This window comes from Neocloeon triangulifer, unplaced genomic scaffold (assembly GCF_031216515.1).
Source record: "Neocloeon triangulifer isolate White Clay Creek 2 clone unplaced genomic scaffold, ASM3121651v1 ptg000013l, whole genome shotgun sequence".
In the NCBI taxonomy this organism is placed as follows: domain Eukaryota; kingdom Metazoa; phylum Arthropoda; class Insecta; order Ephemeroptera; family Baetidae; genus Neocloeon; species Neocloeon triangulifer.
The window spans coordinates 3,102,558-3,123,275 of record NW_026775555.1 but is presented as its reverse complement, the minus strand read 5'-3'; the positions used below and the strand labels follow the sequence as shown (position 1 = coordinate 3,123,275).

The 20,718-nt window shown below is 35.7% G+C and overlaps 1 protein-coding gene across 3 annotated transcripts in view; it reads right to left on the bottom strand.

The window, feature by feature from the left end:
- LOC132199228 (zinc finger E-box-binding homeobox 2-like) overlaps positions 1 to 20,718 on the bottom strand; it is a 286,705-nt gene that overhangs the window by 134,635 nt on the left and 131,352 nt on the right. The gene's annotated exons all lie outside the window — the stretch shown is intronic.

The following is a 20,718-nucleotide window of genomic DNA, read 5'->3' as shown; positions in this document are numbered from 1 at the left end:
ATTGCAGCGGCGAGCGCATCGCTGCTGCGATTGTCGGCCGCGTTTCAATTGAAACACAAAAACCGCACCCTTTTAAATTTGTTGAAATCATCTCGGGCGGAATCGAGTTCTGGGTAGTTTTGTTTGTCTGCCCTTCGGAGGGAAAAACTACTTAAACACTTCTTATTTTGAAAGCTCCGGAAATAATATCTTTCTTAATTGACGCCGCGGTTGTTAATGGACGCGGCAAACAATGATTTAATTGATTCGGACGCGCCGATGAGTTTGATAAAAACGGCGAAGAAAAGTTCTGAAAGCCGGGCGCGAGCACAATCACTCACTATGAAGAAGAAACAGTTAGTTTTTCCCGAGGATATTATGCGTGTATGAATGGAAAAGAGAGCGAGCCGGCGAGTAATTTCTAAATGATGAAGACCGACTAATGGAAAAGGTTATACATTGTTCAAGTGCCCGGCCAACTTACTGTATGGTTCGAGTGCCTCTTATCGAGCTGGAGAGGTTTTTTATTTTTAAATAAAGTGGTAAAAAGTGAGTTTTGCTTTTCCCAAAAACATACAAATATGTCAAATTCAATAATCATCAAACAATTTTTTTTAAATGATGTAATTTTTCATTGAATTTAAAATAATGACTAGAATTAGGTTAATTTTTCATCCATTTTATCAGGAAAAAATTATAATTTTGATTTCATCTTTACATAACATTTTATATTTGCAATAATAATTTTTAAAATTGTTGTTTATTTTAAGAAGTGAACAATTTTTTTACAAATTACAATTTCAATGCACTTAAAATTCAATTGGAAAAATATAATTAATACAATAAATTAATTTTATTTCATTAAATTTTATTTATCTATTTATCCATTTGAATTTTAAATTAACTGAAATTGAAATTTGTAAAAAATAATTGTTTACTTTTTAAAAATAAACAACAATAACTTTTGGATTCTACACGTCTTGTTCTTTTGCAGAATATTTGCTTTGATTTTTATTGACAAACGACAAGCGAGATCCGCACCCTTCTCGTCCCCGGCGTAATAAGCGCGAGCCGAGTCATTAGTACGAACTCTTTTAACCCTTTTGCAGTACACGTCGGGAAAAGAGAGAGAAAGGAGATTCGTTGGTAAGTGCGTATTCGTTCCATTCGAGATCAATTTGCGAAAGTGGGGTCGAAAGGTATGCGCGCGGGGCGGCGGAAAAGAAGGAGAAAAAGGGGCTTGTCAGGTCTGCAGGCGGATGATTGATAACTATTCGGAGCATCAATTAAGATTACTACTTTAGTCTTTGCAGAGGAGGAGCCGCCGCCGCCGGCAGCCCCTCTCGTCGCCGCTGATGAAGAGAAAGAGGCCATTATTATTACCTTCTTCCACTCGACATGATGATGCAAACGGTGCGAGACTTAACGGGAAAAGACAGAGCTTGAAAAGGAATAACCCGCGAGTGCTGGGGAGCAGCGAACGGCGTAAAGGCTCATAAATAATATCGTTAGTCCGAATGGGTGGAAGTAAATAATACGCCCCCGTGCATCGAAAGAACAAAATGCTATAACCGATAATGAATTAAAAGTATTGTCATAAATGCAATCTAATTTTATCTTCTTTAATTCTTTTAACAAGAATTAATAATTAAATTTATTAATTTTTTCTTTTTTAATCCTCCTAAATATCAATATTTCAGCTGCCCAGTGACGGTGATAATGCTTTTGATGTTTTTAAAGTGTTTTAATCGATCCCAGGTTTGAGACCTTTTTTCAATCAAGTTTAAGCTTTGATCTTCAGATTATTTTCAGAGACAAATTGATAAACAATTGTGTTTTTTTATATTAAAAAACAAAAAGAATTAAAATGAATTATTTTCTTTCACTTTTAAATAATTTAATTATTGAAAATTGTATTTACATTTTAGAAACAGAAAGATATTTGTCATGAACAGCTTGTTTGAAGAAGTTGACACTCGAGGAGATGATCATGGAAATGAAGAGATCGGGCTTTTCCTCGTTGCAAAAAATTGTTTTTATTCAAAAACAAACAGCTCTGCCAGTTTCGGTCACGGTCTGCGACCCTATTTCATGAGCAAACGCGTTTGCAACGAGGAAAAGCTTGTAACCCTTTCCTTGAATAAAATTAAGCATTTGATCTTTTAAATTATGAAATTTACTTTAAAAATTATTACTTTTCAATTAAAAAATATTAAATAGATATTTTTTAGCGCAAAAGGCTCACTGCGGCGGATGGGGTCTTTTTTATATCAAAGTTTTAGCAAAATTCTTGCCATTTTGCCCAACAATTCCTCTCTTTTCAAATAAATTGTATTCAAAAATTGAATGTAAACAATTTGATATAACAATTTGTAAAAATAACAATGATACTAATTTTTTATTTTTATATAAAAAAATTGATTTAATGAAAATTTTATTTACACTAGAAACAGAGAGTTATTTGTTATGAGCTCGTTTAGACCCTTTCTGTGAATGAAATTTAGCATTTGCATTTCAACAAAGGAAAAAAAATTCAATTTTCCCCCGAGTGGCGAAAAAGAGTGGCGGTGCAAACGTCTCTCGCGACTACTCATCTCGCGTGCGGCGCATCTTGTTTGCTCTGGCGCGCTTTTTGTGTTTGTTGTGTGTGTTGCAGGAGAGGGGAATCGCATCACTTGAAGCAAGAAATCAGCTCCTGAGTGCTGAGACGATGGTGCCGCGCTCGGCTCTCCTTGTAATTTTACAAATTGCACGTTTCAAGGCGCGCCGAGCGTGGCAATTTGCATGATCCTCGGCGTGCACGCGCGGCACAGGCAGTGACAAATTCATCGCGCGGGCACTTTATTTTATTGGAATGTTTTTATTACCGGGCCGGAGACGAGCATTTGTAATACACGCAACGAGCAAACGCGCGAGAGCTTTGTTTCGTCACCGCGATAAGCAAAAGCAGGGGACTAAAAGTATCATGTCGTGTCAACCAACTGCGAGAAATGCTCAGATATTCAATTTGATCCGCTTTTGTTGAAATTGAATTGAATTTTTAAAAATAGTAAAAATATTTCTGGTTAAAAAATAAAAATGATAAAAAATTTCTTGTAAAGATATACATTTTTTATAATTTTCATTGGTTTTCTTTTAAAATAATTCACATTGATAACAAATTTTTTTAATTATCCTCAAGATTTGCAATTAATTACGTATTAGTTGTGAGCCTGAAAGTTTCAAGGAGCGAATTCATCTCCGCGCGCCTCTCCAAACAGTTCGCGCTGCTCGTCGTGTCGATCTTGATGTTGTTTGCGCTAATTTTTGTTGCCGAGACGGAGCATGTTGCGAGCACAACAAGGTGCTCGACACACGCACCCGGCAGTAAACTTTGCTCCGCGCGCATCACCTTTTACAACTGCTGCTGTGCACACACAGTGCGAATACATAACATCAAGTGCGGTGCGTGCGCGGGAATAGAGAGCGCGCGAGGCTGTAATTTCTTGAGCAAATGTTGGCACGCCGGCTGATTATGTGCTTAATTAACCACGCTAAGGCCCTGCGTGTGTGCAAGGTGTGTGTGCGGATTTTGATTAATTAATCCGGCATGTTGCTGCCTGTGGGGCAAACCGTTTCAAATTAAGAGCGACCAAGTTTGTCTGGTTAAAAAAAGTATGAATATATTTTAACAAAATTTTTACTATAATATAAACTTGTATATTAAAAATATTTTATTTTTAATTTTAAAAGTTAATATTAACAATAAAATCAATTTTATTTTATTTTTTATGTTTAAATATTTATTATATTTCTCACTGACTGAAATTGAGAGCCATTTCTATTAAAAAGTGATTTAACAGATGGAATATAGATAATTGAAATAAATTTAAATGGTCTCAGATTAACTAGAATTATTGCAGAGAGTAATAACAATGATACTAGGGTATATAGGGCAATTATTACATTAATATTATATATCTTAAATTAATATATTGAAATATGAATAGTCAAAACAATACTGTTACATGAGATATCTTCTTGTTCTCACTAAATTAGAGTAAATTTATAAATTAATCCGCAATAAAAGATGAATTTAACTTTTTTTGGTTCAAATTTTACCATTGTGCTAAAACAGCAACTTTGGAGCAACTTATTTATATTTAATATTTCTGGTTCGATAAATTTTGAATTCCACCTCGTGAACTGCAAATTGTTTAATTGTTTCTGGTGCATTTCCAAGTGGACGGAGCGAGCGAAATCGCTACTTGGCTCGCACCAAATTAATAAAGCGAGGAGGTCTCGGTGCCGTGGTGTGTTTTGTTTATCAGATTTGGCCGGGGTTTTACAAGGCGCGGCAAAAAATCGCTCCCGCGCACAATCTCGGCCTCCATCCATCCTCATGGGTGTTCCTTTCTTTCTTTCTCTCTTTCCAAATCCGTGTGTATTTTTATTTTGTGCGTAAAAAAGCCTTTTTCAATCTGCCGTGGCTTCAAAAGAAAGAAAGTCAGTCAGTCACACGTCGTTTGAGCCGCAAAGTGCATGACGAGGTGCTCTTTAAATTGGACGTGTTTTACGGTCCCGTATAATTAATTGGCGCCGACGAAAGAAAGAAAGAAACCGCCGAGCGCTCTTTAATCAGATAATTAACAAGAGGATAATTTATTCGGCCGAGAGGACAACAACGACGACAAAGTGGACGACTTGATGTTTCTATTTGTTTCAAGAGTGCGGTGCTTCTTGTTCCTTGGCGGGCCGTGAGATGGCACAAAAGGAAAGGCGGAGGAGCAAAGTCATCGCGAAACGGCACCCCTGCTGCTTCCACGCATTAAACAATTAGGGGAGATGGAAAAAAATTGATATTAATTCTTTCGTTTTCTCACAAGAACGATACTTAAGGTTGTGTTTATTTTACTTTATTTTCGGAAAGAGTCAAACAAAGCAGCTTTGTGTGACCTGAGTGGCGCCGCCGAAATTTGTCGTGGCGCCACGGCGAGATGAAAGAGAGGAAAACTTCAAAGGCGACTCCGTTTTTTTTTCCTTTTTAATCCCAAACGAGGCGTTTATCGTACGGATCTGATGATGCTTTTCACTCTCTCAATATAGTAGAGTAAAAAATTAAAATTAAAATATTTAAAGAAGATGAAGCCACCAATCAAAATTTTTTCAAATTCTTTGAAATTGAATGGAATTCGATAATAAAACCTGCTTAATTTGTACCTCATTTTTAATTTTTTACCCTTTCGCACAGACCATTTGAATCGTTTGAACGCTATTTAAAATTCAAAACTATTCATTTAAGACCTTTGAAAATTTATATTCCGATGCCACATCTTTTGGCAATCTCAGATTTTTTCAGGTTGTCTATTTTAAAGGGACATAAAACTTGATATTTTGACCTTTGACCTAGAAACTTGGCAAATTTGAACTTTTTTTCATTAGTTGGGTATTGCAAGAATCAAATTATGAACTATCTCATCATATTTGATCATGGAAATTAATTAATTCCAAGCGCAGATGTTTTCGGAAACGAGAAAAATATAAAAATAACACGTTTTTCAACCTTCAATTTAACTTTTTTACGTGGTGGCTCCAAATTTTCTGGTGCCAAATCTATAGCAGGGTTATCAAGGAACATATCAGTCGCATAGCCTTGTCAAAACTAGTTTTATAGACTTAAAATTCAATCAAACGATTTTAGTGAAATTTTACATATAAGCAAGCCGTGTTAACTTCAAATACGATTTTCCCGCCAATTTTCAATTTCCTTGTTATTTAAACTAAAAGTTTTTCTTTTTTAGGTTTCATCTCCTCTTCAAGAAGTATTTTATTCTCAGTTTGTGATTCACACATGCACCATTATTCCCGAATGCACCTGTCAAATCGACCGAGATTGCTCTTCGAGTCCCCCGCTTGTTCTTTTTATCATGATATATTGGCGGCGGCACAAAAGGGACGCGAAATATCAGCACATAAAAATGAGCGACGACGACGTGCCGAGTATTTGGTGCTGTACCTTTTCCCTCTCGCTCTGTTGAACTGATACATCAATAGTTATGTCTTTGCTACCTCAAAAATCTCATTCCTCTTCTTGTTATATTCTCTGCTGCTCGAATCCATTTTCCTCCCCCGCTGAGTGCGCACGGCATAAAAAAAATGCCATATATTTCTCTCTCGAAGGAGAGTTATTTTTTACGTGGGTCAGCAGAAATCACAAACTTACAGGCACACCTGCTGACGTCTCTCGGAACCACTTTACCGTTTTTTCTTTTTATATATATATTTTCTCAATCCTCTTTCTCTCTTTTCTGGTGGCAGCAGCAGAGCGTGTGGATATTTTATATCAAATACATTTTCCCTTTTTCATATATGTATAAATTCGGCTCGACCTGATGGAGTTTTTCTCCTTCTTTTATTGCTCTGCGGAGAAGCGATATTTGCAGAATTAACATGTCACTTTACTCTTTATACAATTTATTCCGGGGGCTGTTTTATCGGTGCCGCTGATATTGGGGAATTAAAATTATTGCCGACGTTTATGCTGCATCATCAGCCGCCGGCGAATAATATAATTCGCCTGCTGCACGTGCAGCATAAATCGAAAAATCGTAAAACGGGCCGGCCCATCCGGTGCATATGAAAAAGAAACTTGCTGCGGAAAGAAAGTTTTAACAATAAGACACGCGGCGCGCGGCAGGGGAATAAATCGCGCGCGGTCAGTCGCTCGCACGATCGTAAAACATAAGGAATCGCGCCCGTTTGCATGCATCTCGGCCCGAGAGGTGACCCCGACGGTCTCGTTCCGCCCGCCGCAGCGACAGATGGCGAATCAATCTCGGCCGCCAATAACTCGATCGGCCCCGGAGGTGCGCGCCGCATTTTTATCAGGGGACCAATCACTTTTTGCAAGCAAACTATTCCGCCGACCGACAACCTGCCGCACCGGACTCGGCTCGTTTTTATGCACTTTTTGCACACCGACAACTTTTTTCATTTGTACAGTAAAAACCGTTTCAAAGTTTTTTATAGGATCACTTTATTTTCCTGCAGAGAAAATTCAGGAACTTTTGCCTTTTTGAAAGTAAAAATTGATTGACACGAATCAAATTATTCTAGTAGTTTTATCACATAATCAGTCCCTTGATTTTGGCTGTTTGAAAGAGAGAAAATATTTTAATATGAAAAGGCAAAATTTTAGTCATTAGTATAAACTCTTCTATTACATTAACATTTACTTAAAAAAATACTGCTTTGATTTGATTTAATTTAAACAAGAAATATGACCAATGAAGTTGCAAAAAATATATCATTGGCTAAAAATATTGTTTTCATAATTTTACTAAAAAATAACTTTCAGAACTGACTGAAGATTCTTCTCGGACTTTGATGCAACTGGGAAATTTTTTATGGAATCCAAGTAGTCCTTAAAAAGTTAGTTATTCAAATTTAAAAAATAAATAATTATCTTTGTTATAAACATTGATAGCCAAAAGGACTCATGACGAGATGTTCGACGGTTTCATTTCAAAAAATTTAAGACACAACAAATTAATATGTTCTGCAGGAGAGTCCATTTATTTATTTTCAAGTGTATTATTAATAAATTTTATAGAGAATGCACCGGGATGCACGATTGAAACTTAAATTTTTGACCAACTATTACACAAAAAACAATTAAAATAAAAACGAAAATTAAAATAAATAAATAAAAAGAAAATTTATTATTAAAATTTATTTAAAAGAAAATCTAATAGAAGTAAATAATTTATTATTAAATTTACAGTGTAATTTATTTTTGCTATCCTCTTAGAAATTAACATTTGAATAGCTTCTTTATTGGTCATCATGACTCATCATTGTTTATAAGAAACAGATAAGAAAAATAAAAATCATCATGTAGATAATAATATAACAAATTGAGACTGTTGACCTATCAACGGTATTCATATTCTATATTCAAAAGTAAGAAAATGAAGAGGCAAAGGACGATTAATAACGCAAAAATTATTATTATTATTTATTATTATTATTTTTTAATTTGAATAGAAAGTGAGCCTTGGGAATAACAGGTGATTATAAAGGGCAAATTAGGTACCTACTTTTGCTGGTGTTTTTATTGTTAGATGAAAACAAACCAAAAAGGTGAAAAATAGGTAAATATTTCTTACATTTAAGATTTGTATTTTAAATCTAATTTAAAATAGGCTTTTTTGTAAAAATAAGTGATTTTAGAGGGAATTAAAGTAAAAAATGTTAATTATAAAAGTTTTAAAATCTATGAATGGGCAATTTCAGGTGAAAATTGCTTGATATTTGCTTAAATTAATAAAATATGAAAAATTGTTAATTTTTTTTCTTTTAAATTAGGTGATTTTAAGCATTTTAAGCGATTCTAAACCGTCAATTTGTACATTATAATTAAATACTTAGTCTTACTCACTGAATTAAATTACATTTCCTAAAATAGGTGTTAATATTGATCACCGATCTATTTTTTTATCAAATCATTATTATCTTCTTTAACAATAATTTGAGATAAAAATATTACCCGTTGTATCGCTATTATGAGAGAAAAGCACTTTTGCCATATTTTACTTTAAAACACAATGCAGTGCTGATGTAATTTTCCAGCTTAATTTTCGTGCCGGCTCATTAACAGCCATCTTAATAATGCCCTCGGAACACCTCCCCTGCAACGCATATCCAGCTTGACAAACAAACAGTTTGGGACACCAACTTGCCTCTCGCTTATGCGGAGGGTGTGCTGCGCCGGCGGCTAAATTGGACGCTAAAAATGCACCTCAGGTTACGCTAAGCAGATGCAGCCGCGAGAGCTGATTACACGCGCGAGAGCCGAATTATCATGCATAAAACAGCGGGAGAGCACCTTGGCTTTTGCTTGCTTCGGCGGCCGAGCAGCTGCCGCGGCTGTGTGATGATTATGATCATGACACTTCTCTGCCGCCGAGTACGTGAACGAACTGCGTAAAACTCTTAATTAAGTACAAGAGGAGATGAGACACCAAAGGCGCCGCTAAAAACATCACAACATCCAGGCCCCAAGGTAATTCTTGTTTTCCACCAACCAAGAACAAAATTCCTGCATTTTTCTTAAAAAAAAAAAAGAAATGGTAATCAAAGATTATGTAATAATTTGTTTGGTTGAATGAAACTCTTTTTAATTAAAAAACTTTGTTAATTTTTTTAAATAATTATATTGTCAGATTACAAAAAAGTGGTTCATGTTTGATATCATGCTTTGTAAGCTTACGATTAGAGACGAAATCAGTTTCGATTTATTTCTTTTAAGAGTTTGATTGTTAGTTATGAATGGGGGAGAAAATAAATAAATTAATAATTTAGTTGCAAATTGTGTTTATTGATATATCACAAAGGCAATTGCTGCCCATAACGGGATACATCATTCATACATTTACAATCTAATTTACATCTAATTGCAGATGAAAATTAAAAAAAATGTACCAGAAAATGTATGTTTACTATTTAAAAATATATAAATATGAATTTTATTTTATTTTAAAGAAGATAATAAAATATATCTAAAAAAAGTTTAATTTATATTCCTTATTTGTTAAAAAAATGGTTTTCATTTTGTAAGCAGTTTTTATTAAAATTAATTTTATTTATTTATAAGCTGGAAAATAACTCCTGGCCGTTCCGACTTTCAGAGACACCTCTCTGTAATCTCTACAGGATACACCAGACTTTTTATCGAAGTTGTGCCGCGAGCAGCATATCCTGTCTAGATGAAAGGCAAAGCACATGCACATATATATTATGATCGAAACGAGCAGGCGAGCGAGCGTGTGTGTGAATCGAGCTCTTTCCGAGCCGACTGCAGAATCTAATTGAAAATTTCCCCGTCGATTAAGGCGGAAAGCGCTGCACAATCAAAGCACGAGAGACGGATTCTTCGCGAATTCCGCCCTGAATGAAATTCCCGAGATGAAGAAAGAAAGGGTTGAATAAAAATAAATTAAAGACGCGAGAATGCTCTTCTTGTCGTCGTCGCGGCGCTGCAGGAGAAGGTGCTGACGCTCTTCCCAAATGCAGACAAAAGCGTTTGAAACAAAATCAAATGACGCTCTGGTGCCGCCGGATTCTCTTTCTGTCGCTTCTCTTTTTCGCCCTTCTTTTGCTTGAAATCACCGACACTAGATTCCATTATTTTCAATAAAAGGCACATTTCTCATCTCACATGGCATCGCCGCCGTTGCTGTATAACAAAAGGTTATATCAAAGAGTTAGAGACTCACACACGCTCCGGCAGCAGTCATGCCACGCTTGTTGCGCGCAAAACTCACTTCTATTAAATGTGCCTCAACACAAACCAAATTAGCAGCATAGCACAAGATTTTTCAAATTTAAATTTAAAAAATGAATAAAATAAGAATGCTTAAATAACACAAATTTATAGCTATCATAGTAATTTTCTAAGTATTTAATTAAGTTAATTGGGCTATCATATAAATTATATTAATTTTTTGTTCATTGTTAAAATTTTTGATGTAAATATTACATTTATGAGAAATATAAATATTGTAATAGCAAAATAATTAGCCTACCACGCAGATTAAAGTAAGAAATTAAATTTAAGTTTCATTTATATCAATGTAGTTAATAATTATAAATTAAATATCAACTGAAGTTAAAAAGAACTTATCACCTTAAGAGACAAACAAATTAATATTTTTCGAGTTTTTATATGTTAAGTTGAAGTTTTACTCTGGCGAAGTTTCAAAATAAAGACATTATTAAATTAATTCTCCCAATATTTTTGAACGTTTGAATTGAAAATTGTGTTTGTAGATTATAATTAAATAAGATGTTCTGAACAATATCTGGGTATTAATCAAAATAATGCCAAAACTAGGAGTTTTTTATTTCATATCTCGCAAGTTTTAGCAAAATTCATCCCGTTTTGTCCAACAATTCCTTTATTTTCAACAATAAAATGTAACAATTTGGACAAGTGAACAACAATTATTTGTAATATAATCATTCAGGGATTTTTCCTCTCGTTTTGCGCGGAACCAGACGCGGTCGAAAACGGCGAGCTGCAATATAATCTCGAGAGCACAATGAGCGCGAGGTGCCATCGAGCACAATAAAATAATATTTTTCATAGAAGAGCGACTCTATCCTTTTCTTTCTCTGGACTGCGCGTATGTATTTATATATAAAGAGGGAATCGGTATAAATGGGTGTGTGAGCCGTTGCGAAATTATTGTATTTATTCCGCCCACCTCCGCGCCAGCACCCTTTTTCTTTCTGCGTCTCTTTGACGGCGGAAAATGCGGTGCCTGTTTTGTGTTATTGAATTATTTGTCTCCGCGAGAGGAGATAATGTGACGTGCACGAGGTTTCCATTATATTTCTATTGCGAAAGCGCCCACTCAGCCGTGTGCACACGCCAATATATGTACAAAAAGCAAGCGACACACACAAAGAGCAGCGCGATGAATTCCGCAGAGGAGGGAAAAATAAATAAAATATAAAAATACGACGGCGATGCATCACCGTGAAATTGGCACGCCCGACAACAATCCGCGCCGTCACAAAATCTGATTCCACTTTGGCAAAGTTTTACTATTATTTTATATTAAATGTGGAAGAAGCATAAAGTGAACAAAGTCATTAATGATATAATTTTCATTTTTTTTTCATTCAAGTTTAATAAATCATTTTCAATTATAAAATAAAAATTTATATGACGATGAAAAGCAGATTGTCAAAATTCACATCAGGTTGCATAATATAATTTCGCCTGATTAATCTGTAATATTTATAGATATATTATTTCCTTAAAAACTAATAAACAATATTTACCATGTGCAACACAAAAATTAAACTTATATCTTACCAAAAACTTTATTTGTTAAAAAAACGGTTAAACGTTAAATTTTAGTAAAATTTAAAAAAAATATTATTTAAATTCTATTTAAAATGATCTTTAATTTTATAAAAATAAGAGTTAAATATTATTTTATTTATTTTATGCTCCTTGCTTCAAGCCGAACATTCATCCTTTGTTTCTCTGGACCGCCGAAGTCGAGAGAGATGAGATGCACCTGCTTCGGATTGAAATACGAGTGTCATCTTTTTTGTTGCCGCTGCTTGTTTTCATTATATGCTCGCGGCCGGCGACACTCGCTGGTGGAAATGCAAACGAAAATATACACGCGGCCGATGTAATCAGAAATGCCACACACCTTGCCCATCCGTCCGTCCGTCGAGCTGTAAATACAGGAAGGGAAAGTAATTTTTATATACGCGGCGGATAGATTATTTGTTCTGTATCGCGCGCGCGTCAGCCGGGCTCGCGCGACCTCTTTACGGCCGCGGCGCACAGAGAAAGGGTTAGGAACAATAAACAGGCGCCAGGTGCGTCCATCTGTCGCTGGCTGGCCAGGTTTGGCACCTCTCGCGCCGACCGACGCACTTGCGGCAAAAAGACGAGACTGGAATGCAGCCCGCCCCAATAATAGATTTCGCGGTGTCGCGCGCGCCGAAAGAGAAGAGAGAGCGGCACCTGATTATTTGAAAAAGGTGACGTGATTTATCGCTGCACTGCGCTAATTTGAGCCGCCGCGATCGAGTGCACAGACGGACCAAACCAGCCGCTAATTACGAGACGGCTAAAAGTCAAACACTTTCAAAGAGCTGAAAAATTCTGTGCAATCAAATATTTTTGCTAATTTTTGAAATTATTTTCTATCTCATGAAATTTCGCCTTGGAAATTACACAACAATGAAATGGATTGAAATTAAAATAAGAAAAATCTAACCAAATTTTTATGCAAAATTACAACCATATCAGAAGCTCAAATTTGGAATAAATACAAAGTTTGAAATTACAAAAATACATCAAAATCACATTTTTGCTAATATTTCTCTAATTTTAAATTCTGTTCATGATTAAAGTCAACAATATCCATCAATATGAAATATGGAATGCAAAAAATAAAAAATTCAGTCAGCAAGCTTTAGCGGAAAACAACAAAATAAATAATATTTGACAATAAAATAAACAACTATTTATTTAATATATTCTGTTATTAATTTTATTTTTCCTCTTTTATTAACTGTTTTGACCAGATAATAATTTTTATATTTTTTAAATTATATATTAAACATGCAATTTTTGTTAAGTTTAATGAGTTTTATGTGTAACAAAGCCTAAATAGTTAATAATTTATTTTTTTAGATATATTTATTCATTTTATGAGTACCTCACATTGACGTTTGGACAATATTATGTAATGATTTAAAAATCATTTCGCCAATGTTAACAAACTTGATGTTTCTAATAGAATCTAGATACCACAATTTGTGCGAGTAGGCTTAATTTAATTGATAATACTTTAGCTTTCAAATTAGGAACATGAGTTTAACAATTAATTTAAGTTGTTTACCAGAACTGGTTGCTAATTATCTCACAATGTGACTTTTACATATTTCTATGACTTGTTGCAAGAGAATAAATGAATTGGACAAAAACATCCTTTCTCTGTTAAAAAAAGCATAATTTTACTTTTCTTCCTTTTAGCTAAATAGTTATTTTTCAATTAATTTATAGAAATCTCTAAAAATAAAAACTTTTCCTTTTCCTCATCATCTTACTATTTATATTTTCTTTACTCATCCATTTTGCAAGTTTATTTCGAGGGCGCTGTTTTTCGGAGAACAATCAATGCTCTCAACAGCATATAATGAATCCGTCGTTGCTGACAAGCCAACAACGTAACCCGACCGCAAACATACATACAGAGGCGCAGAGCAGTCTACCTTGAGCTAGGCGAAGCGACACGTAATTAAAACAACACCTCAGCAAACAGACGCCGCCGAAAGCTGTCATCGGTGCGAATGATTGATTGACGTTTAATTGTGTGTTCGGCGGCGGCAGAGGGGATCGGCGGCGGCATAATTGCGGCGCGCAAAACCGATAGGTTAATGACTTTTTGAGGTGTGGTACATATGTCGGGCAGATTGCGCGCCGTGTCCTTTTCTCGTCCGCAAATCACAAATGAAAAAGGCCGCACCGCGCGTCGAACCGGCAGATGAATAATAAAAAAGTGGCCAGAGAGACACGCGGAGGGTCCCAGTTGAGCGTCCCTTTTTAATTGCGAGAGAGACCAGCACGTGAATGAATGAATGAAAAAAAAAGAGCTGTGGGGAAAAAACGCGGCGGGCAGGTTAAATGACGAGAAGAGAGACAAACCGGCGAGCAGGGAAAATAAGCGGAAAAAGCAGCAACGGTCTAATCGGGCTCGCATCACATGAGCTAGGACACCGATGGACCATTCACTGCGGGAGCAGATTTAAAGTTTCTATTGAAAATTGAAAGAACTTGACAACCAGCTTATTTTATTAATTACTTTTCACAACAGACAAAAATACGATTAAAATTTAAGCATTTCAAATGAAGTGAATTAAAAAAGCAAAGTGCGTCCATAAATGCTGGTTTTTAATTTGATTGGTTAAGATGTAAAACTTATAATGTGAAAATTTACCATTTTCTTGTATTTGAGAAATTTTATAAACTGGTTTTCCTCTCTTTATAGCAAATCGATTTCTTTACTTTTGAATATATGTGCAGTTTACACTCAGTTTATTATTATCCAAATTCTAATAATATAATGATTTATCCTATTTCAGAAACAACAAATTTCAATAAAGAAACCAATACATACTAACTAATTTAATTTAAATTAGTACTGCGACTAATCGCCTTAAGGAATTCTGAAATAATTTAATTTATTAAAGAACGAATGGTGTAAAGATGGCAGTACAGTTGTATAATATATGTTTTTTATATCAATTTATTTAAAGATATTATTTTAAAAAAATACATGCAGAATATACACAATTAAAAACTTTCGCTTTTGACAAATTATTACAGTAAAATATAAAAAAAAAATTAAATTATTTGCAAATATAAAGTAAATATGTATTTTAATATTAAAATCTGAATTAAATAAATACTTTATTATTAAATTTAAAAGATGTGTTATTTTTTTGCAATTTTCCTTTAAAGAAACAACTATATTTTAGTTTTACAAACATATTTTTGGTTTTAGAACATTCGTAACTCTAGCATTTATCGATGCTGCTGAAAATCCGCTCTCAAACACGGCACATGGGAAATATTAATTATTACAAAAAAAAATCAGAACAAAAGGCGCGTCCAGGAGAGCCGTCATGGCGGAAACGTATTTTTTTTTGTTCCCGTCAGCGTGTATGTTTTGAGCACACAGTGTCTGCAGCAATGTGCATGTTTTCGACCGCAGAATTCTCATTTCGAATTAAAACGTATGTTATACTTCGCCTCTCTGCGGGCCATGTCCATTGCGCGCGTATCATAATAACGCAGCAGCCAGCAGCACTTGTTGTTATTCCCCGCATGAATAAAGAGGAGCAAAAGTGCTGGAAAAATAATCGTACACGAAAACGTGCGCGCCGCAGCAACACATTTTGTATACGTGGATGTGTTCGCGGCCAGAGAAAAAAAGAATCCGCTGCTTTATCACGCAGCAGCAGAGAGAATGGCCTTTTAAAAATAAAAGCACTCGTGTCACATATTTATGTGTTGCATAACAGCTTTTATGAATTCGTTCGACGGATTGTTTTATTGAAAATTAAAATACGCGTCGGCCTGCTGTGTAATTGCTGCAATTGAATCCGAGGCACAGACAAGAGTAATAATAATTATTATTGCTGCCGGTCGCGTTTGTCAGAGAGCGATTGACTCCCAACATGCTGTCGGTTGATCGAATAATGAATGGCAAACACCAATTTATTTATTCACTCGACTCGATGACTGTCAATAATGTGGTGGTGACGCTGCTGCTGCTGCTGGAGAACAATGATTATTCAGACCGCGCGCGCCAAAAGTACATAAATTACACATCATCGTGTACATTCCAGAGTTATCAACAAATTTTAAGCAGTACCTCTTTCATTTTGTTTGTCAAATTCAATAATCATAAAATTTAACCAAAATAAAAATATTGTTCTTCAATTTTAATAAGAAATAATATTCCTCTTTTAAAATTACTAAATATTTTCCAAAATAAACATTTTTTTTTAATAAATTAAGGAATTTAAGATGAAAAGTTTTTAGTCAATCAGCAAAGTGAAGTAAATAATACACAATAGAGAATTTTCTGCTGCGGGGTGTGTGCGTGTCATTTAGCGCAATAAATAATTGCGCGGATCCGCACCAATGATAAATAATGCGAGCAAAAAGTGCGACGACAAAACCCGAAAAATGCGTCCGCACGCGATATAAATCTAGATCAGTCGCGCGGTGGCGAGAGAGTTAGTTACTTTCGTCCAGAGCACTATTTCACATAGAATAGGTCGCGAGCGAGCGAGCGCGCGTGCGGCGATAAATTTAATTGTCAGTTTTGTTTTATTCTCCGAACAAAAAGATGAAGCTCAAACGAGAGAAAACAAAAGCGAATGTTGTCGTGCCAAAGGCAAAAAGCAAGTAGAGATTCGGTAAATTTTAAATTTTTTTAGTGACCGAAACTGGTAGAGCCATTTGTTTTTGATAAAAACAATTTTTTACAATTAGGAAAACCCCGATCTCATCATTTCCTTCTTGATTTTACTTGAAGTAAAAATATTTGATTGATAAATTTTTTTATCATATAATTTCTTAATATTATAAAAAGATATGATTTGAGTTTTATAATTCCTAAAATTCTCCGCCTTCTGAACGAAATGGAAATGAATTTGTTTAAAAATAGACTTGATAATCTTTGATTTGCGATGTGTAAGTAATTGTAAATCACGAGGGTGGTGTCACAGTTCGCACGAGGGAAAATATGAAAGTGCCGAAAGCGACAGGCCAGAGTAAACATACACAGCTTTATGGCACCGCGAGTGATGCTTTATTAATTGTCCACTGCTGCTGAAATAGAATAGCGACGGCGTCGTTATTTTGAAAATAAATCTCGCAGGCGGAATGAGTTTTGTTTTAGCTGCGAACAGCACTGACGATTTATTTGAACGGCCCACAATGATATGCTATGTTTTTGAAAGTAGTGAATTGTCCATTAATTTCAATTCCGTATTAACATGGTTTTGTTATTTAATTTTTTTAATAGGTTTACTTAATTTTGTAAATATATTTACGAGGGAGTTTTTAGGTGAAATAAAATTTATATAAGTGTTTCTTTTTCTTCATTTAATTCCGGTTTTGCTTAATGGTTTTTTTAGTTGTCAAATATCTTGGGGAAAAAATTGTTATATCCTGAATTTACCTAGTCCCTGAGGATATATGCAACCGGTTCGTTACCTGTGCTCACCTGGCTTGCCTAACTTTCAAACTTTTCTTCCTGAACAATGTGAATAGATTTCCTCAGCTGCTCAAAACTTGACAGATTTTCGATCTGCCTCACATGGGGGTCACGCGCGTCCATCCAATTTTCTGCTGCTGGTATCAAAGGAGAAGAAGGGGACGAGCATAATTCACTCTCTTCGGCTTACCCCAGGTGGTGCGGGCGGACGGACGGAGCCGCGACCACGAACCGAATTTCCAAAGGATTTTCGCGCAGGTTGTTCTCGGCGCAAAAAAGCAGCCGAGCGAGCGAGGGCGAAATAAAATAAGGGTAATCTGTTTAAGCCGAGTCCACTTTGGAGAAAATGAATGTGGATGCGGTTTTAAGGATGCGGGCGCAATCAATTCACCTCTCTCGCGCCCCGTGTGTGCACAACCTAAGTACACACATGCATGAGAACACCATGCAGGGGACGAATTGAGTGAGAGAAGAATTCTTGCACACAGATATTATGCTGGCCGGTATTTGATAAAAATTTCATCATTTTATTATAAATCACATTGGTTTTTTTTTATCAATCTGAAGCTCCTTGAATGATGGATGCATTAAAATTACAATTAAAAATAATAAAGGACCCAAAAAAGAATAAAGGACCCAAAATATCCGATCTTTTATTTATAGGAATATGAAAATAACTAATTTTACACAACCATGAAACCCTCAATTATATATATTTTATATTTTTTAATAATCTAGCTACGAAATTATTTAACTTATCTTTCAAAAGCTTAATCTCAGCAATATATGGTTTTAATATTACTTAATATCGTAAAATACAAATTTAAAGAAATCAATAAATAATATTTAATCTCGTTTAAATGTCAATTAAAAAAAATTAAATAATTTTAATCAAATATAAACAGTAAGAGTAAAAATTACACTTCAAATAAATTATATAAATATGCAGAATTGTTCAAATTATGAATTTTCTGCTGCAATTCCATTTGAAAGTTTGTGCAGCAGCAGCAGGCATCGAAATCAAAGTGATTAAGATGCAAAAAGGGTTGAGAGTTGGACTCGGCGGCGGGATTATTAATTAAAACGAGCGACCCCGCACGACATCGCAGGAGTAACGAAGAATTAATCATCGCTCGCGCAGGCGGCGAAAGAAACAAAGCAAAGAGTTGAGCGACGTGCATCGCGCGAAAGATTTCTAATGCATATGCATGCGCCGGGATTAAATTTTATATAAATGCAGCAGGGTCTATTTGCATAAAGGTATTAAAAATAATGTATAAAGGAAAATGACGGTGCCCTGGCGTGTCAATTAGAATTTATTCCGCGTCACTGGCGCGGCGGCGTGTGTGTGTGTTATAGATTGTATGGCGTAATCGGATTACACGCGAAATTTGCTGCTTGTCGTGTAACAATATCAAAAGTTGCGTCGAGCCAACTAATTAAAACAAAACCTTATTTCGCCGGCGTCGACGCCATACCAAAATTAAAATAACAAAGCAAGAGAAATCAGGGTTGAAAGTTTATAAATCTCGCTCGACGCAATATTTATATATTTTCTTAGGAAATTTCCCTTCGAGAGTTCTCCTTGGAAAGAAAAATAGTTTTCGAGTGTTTAAAGTGGACAATAAAAGTAGAGAGCTTCGGACAAAGGAGAGAGAAAAATTGAAAAGCGCTGGAGTTTGTTTTTCGAGAGGGAAGAATGGTGAATGGGGACTTTGAGAGCACCTCCGAAAGATAAACACGAGCGACACGTCCAGGTGCCGTCGTTCCCAGATTGGCTTACGCGGGCGCCTCTCTTATTTGCATTCGCTATATTAATTGCTCGTCTTTTTAAATCCTGCGGTTCTGCGCCGAATAAGAACGAACGGAAGATTCGGCGCCAGGCGGATTCTCTCTCATTTCAAGCCAGCAAAAGTCATAAAGCAGCAAGAGCTGCTTCATATGTTATGTTCTTGTCGAGTGCTACGTTTTCGTTTCAGATTATTTCGCGGGTGTGTGTCGAAACATTAACGCCGCGCCGGAATCGAAACAATAAAACAGCATGGAATAATATATATACGTGTTTAATTCCCGCCGCGGTGCGATGGCGAAATGAGCACTGGAGTAGCGACCTCCATAAATCACACACAAATTCTCTTACTCGAGTTGCGACCGAAATTGCGTTGATTACAAATGAGAGAGAAAACAGGAAATTTGAAAACATCTGATTATTCGGAAATGCAAATCAGAATTAAAATCTCCTCTAAAACTCGATTTAGAAATCATATTTTACTCACAAAAGGGGAGAGATCTCGAATTAAGATGAAAATTCGTCCTTACCTGAAACAAAAACGTATCTAATTAGTTTTTTTTTAAACATTACAAGGCAGAATGACTAAAAAACTAAATTAAAACTTCTGGAATGTGGAAAAAATGGGAACTGAAAACTTCGGACAAAGTTGTGGAGAGTTTTAAGGTAGTTACGAGCAGAGCAGTTGTTGTTGGTCGAGGGAGGGGCGTGACTAATGCGTTTCCCGGCCGATCTTAATCAGAGGCCGGCACCTCGGCGGCGCAGATTCGCGCACCTGTGACTGCTTCCGCCCCAACTGCTTCTCCGATAATAGAGGAAAAGGGACGGAGAGAGCAAAATATACAGCAAAACATGTGCTGGCCGCAACTTTTCCAATAAAAGCAGGCGGAAAAAGAAGGCCTCTGCCGCACAAAAAAAAAATAACTTCTATTTTATATCAATTAACGCCGATCTTCAACCAATAGGTTAAAAAACATTTTTTTTTTTATTAATACCTAAAAAAATTAATTACAAATTTCAGGGGAGGAAAATATATGATCATCAAATATTTTGATTACCAAAAAAAATAGAAATGACATAAAAATAATTAATTTAAATATAATAATTATATTTAAAGATAAATAAATTATTTAAAAATACAGCAAAAAAGAAAACTAAAGAAAATACTTTGACGTGCGAGTTGCATAAGTCAAAGGGGATTTCCGATACATTATTTCTTATCATCGCCTCTGAGCTGATATTCACCGCATGAAAATAAACGAAATAAGTGCAGTGCAGCGTCCATCTCCCTCTGTTCAGTATTCCATTCTTAGCGAAATCTCATATTGAATTGCGTCCCAAGACACCCACAAAGGACGTATCGCGCCGCAAAAGCAAAAACCAAAAAAAGAGCAGCGTGTGCAGGGGGCGAATTTCTGCGGCGCGTTATCACTTTTTCGCGCCGATTATTTATATGTGCGCCTGGTCGGTCACTGCTTCAGGTTTAGGTGAATGCTTCGGCACTTTCCTCTCCAGGGACCGATAATTTCGGACCGAGTGATTGAAAAAATTTATGAATATATACTTTGGGTCGCAAAAGACCTATAAATTACGGAGAGATTGCGGCGGCACCGAGATGATGCGTTTCGGCGTTGTCAATTTCTG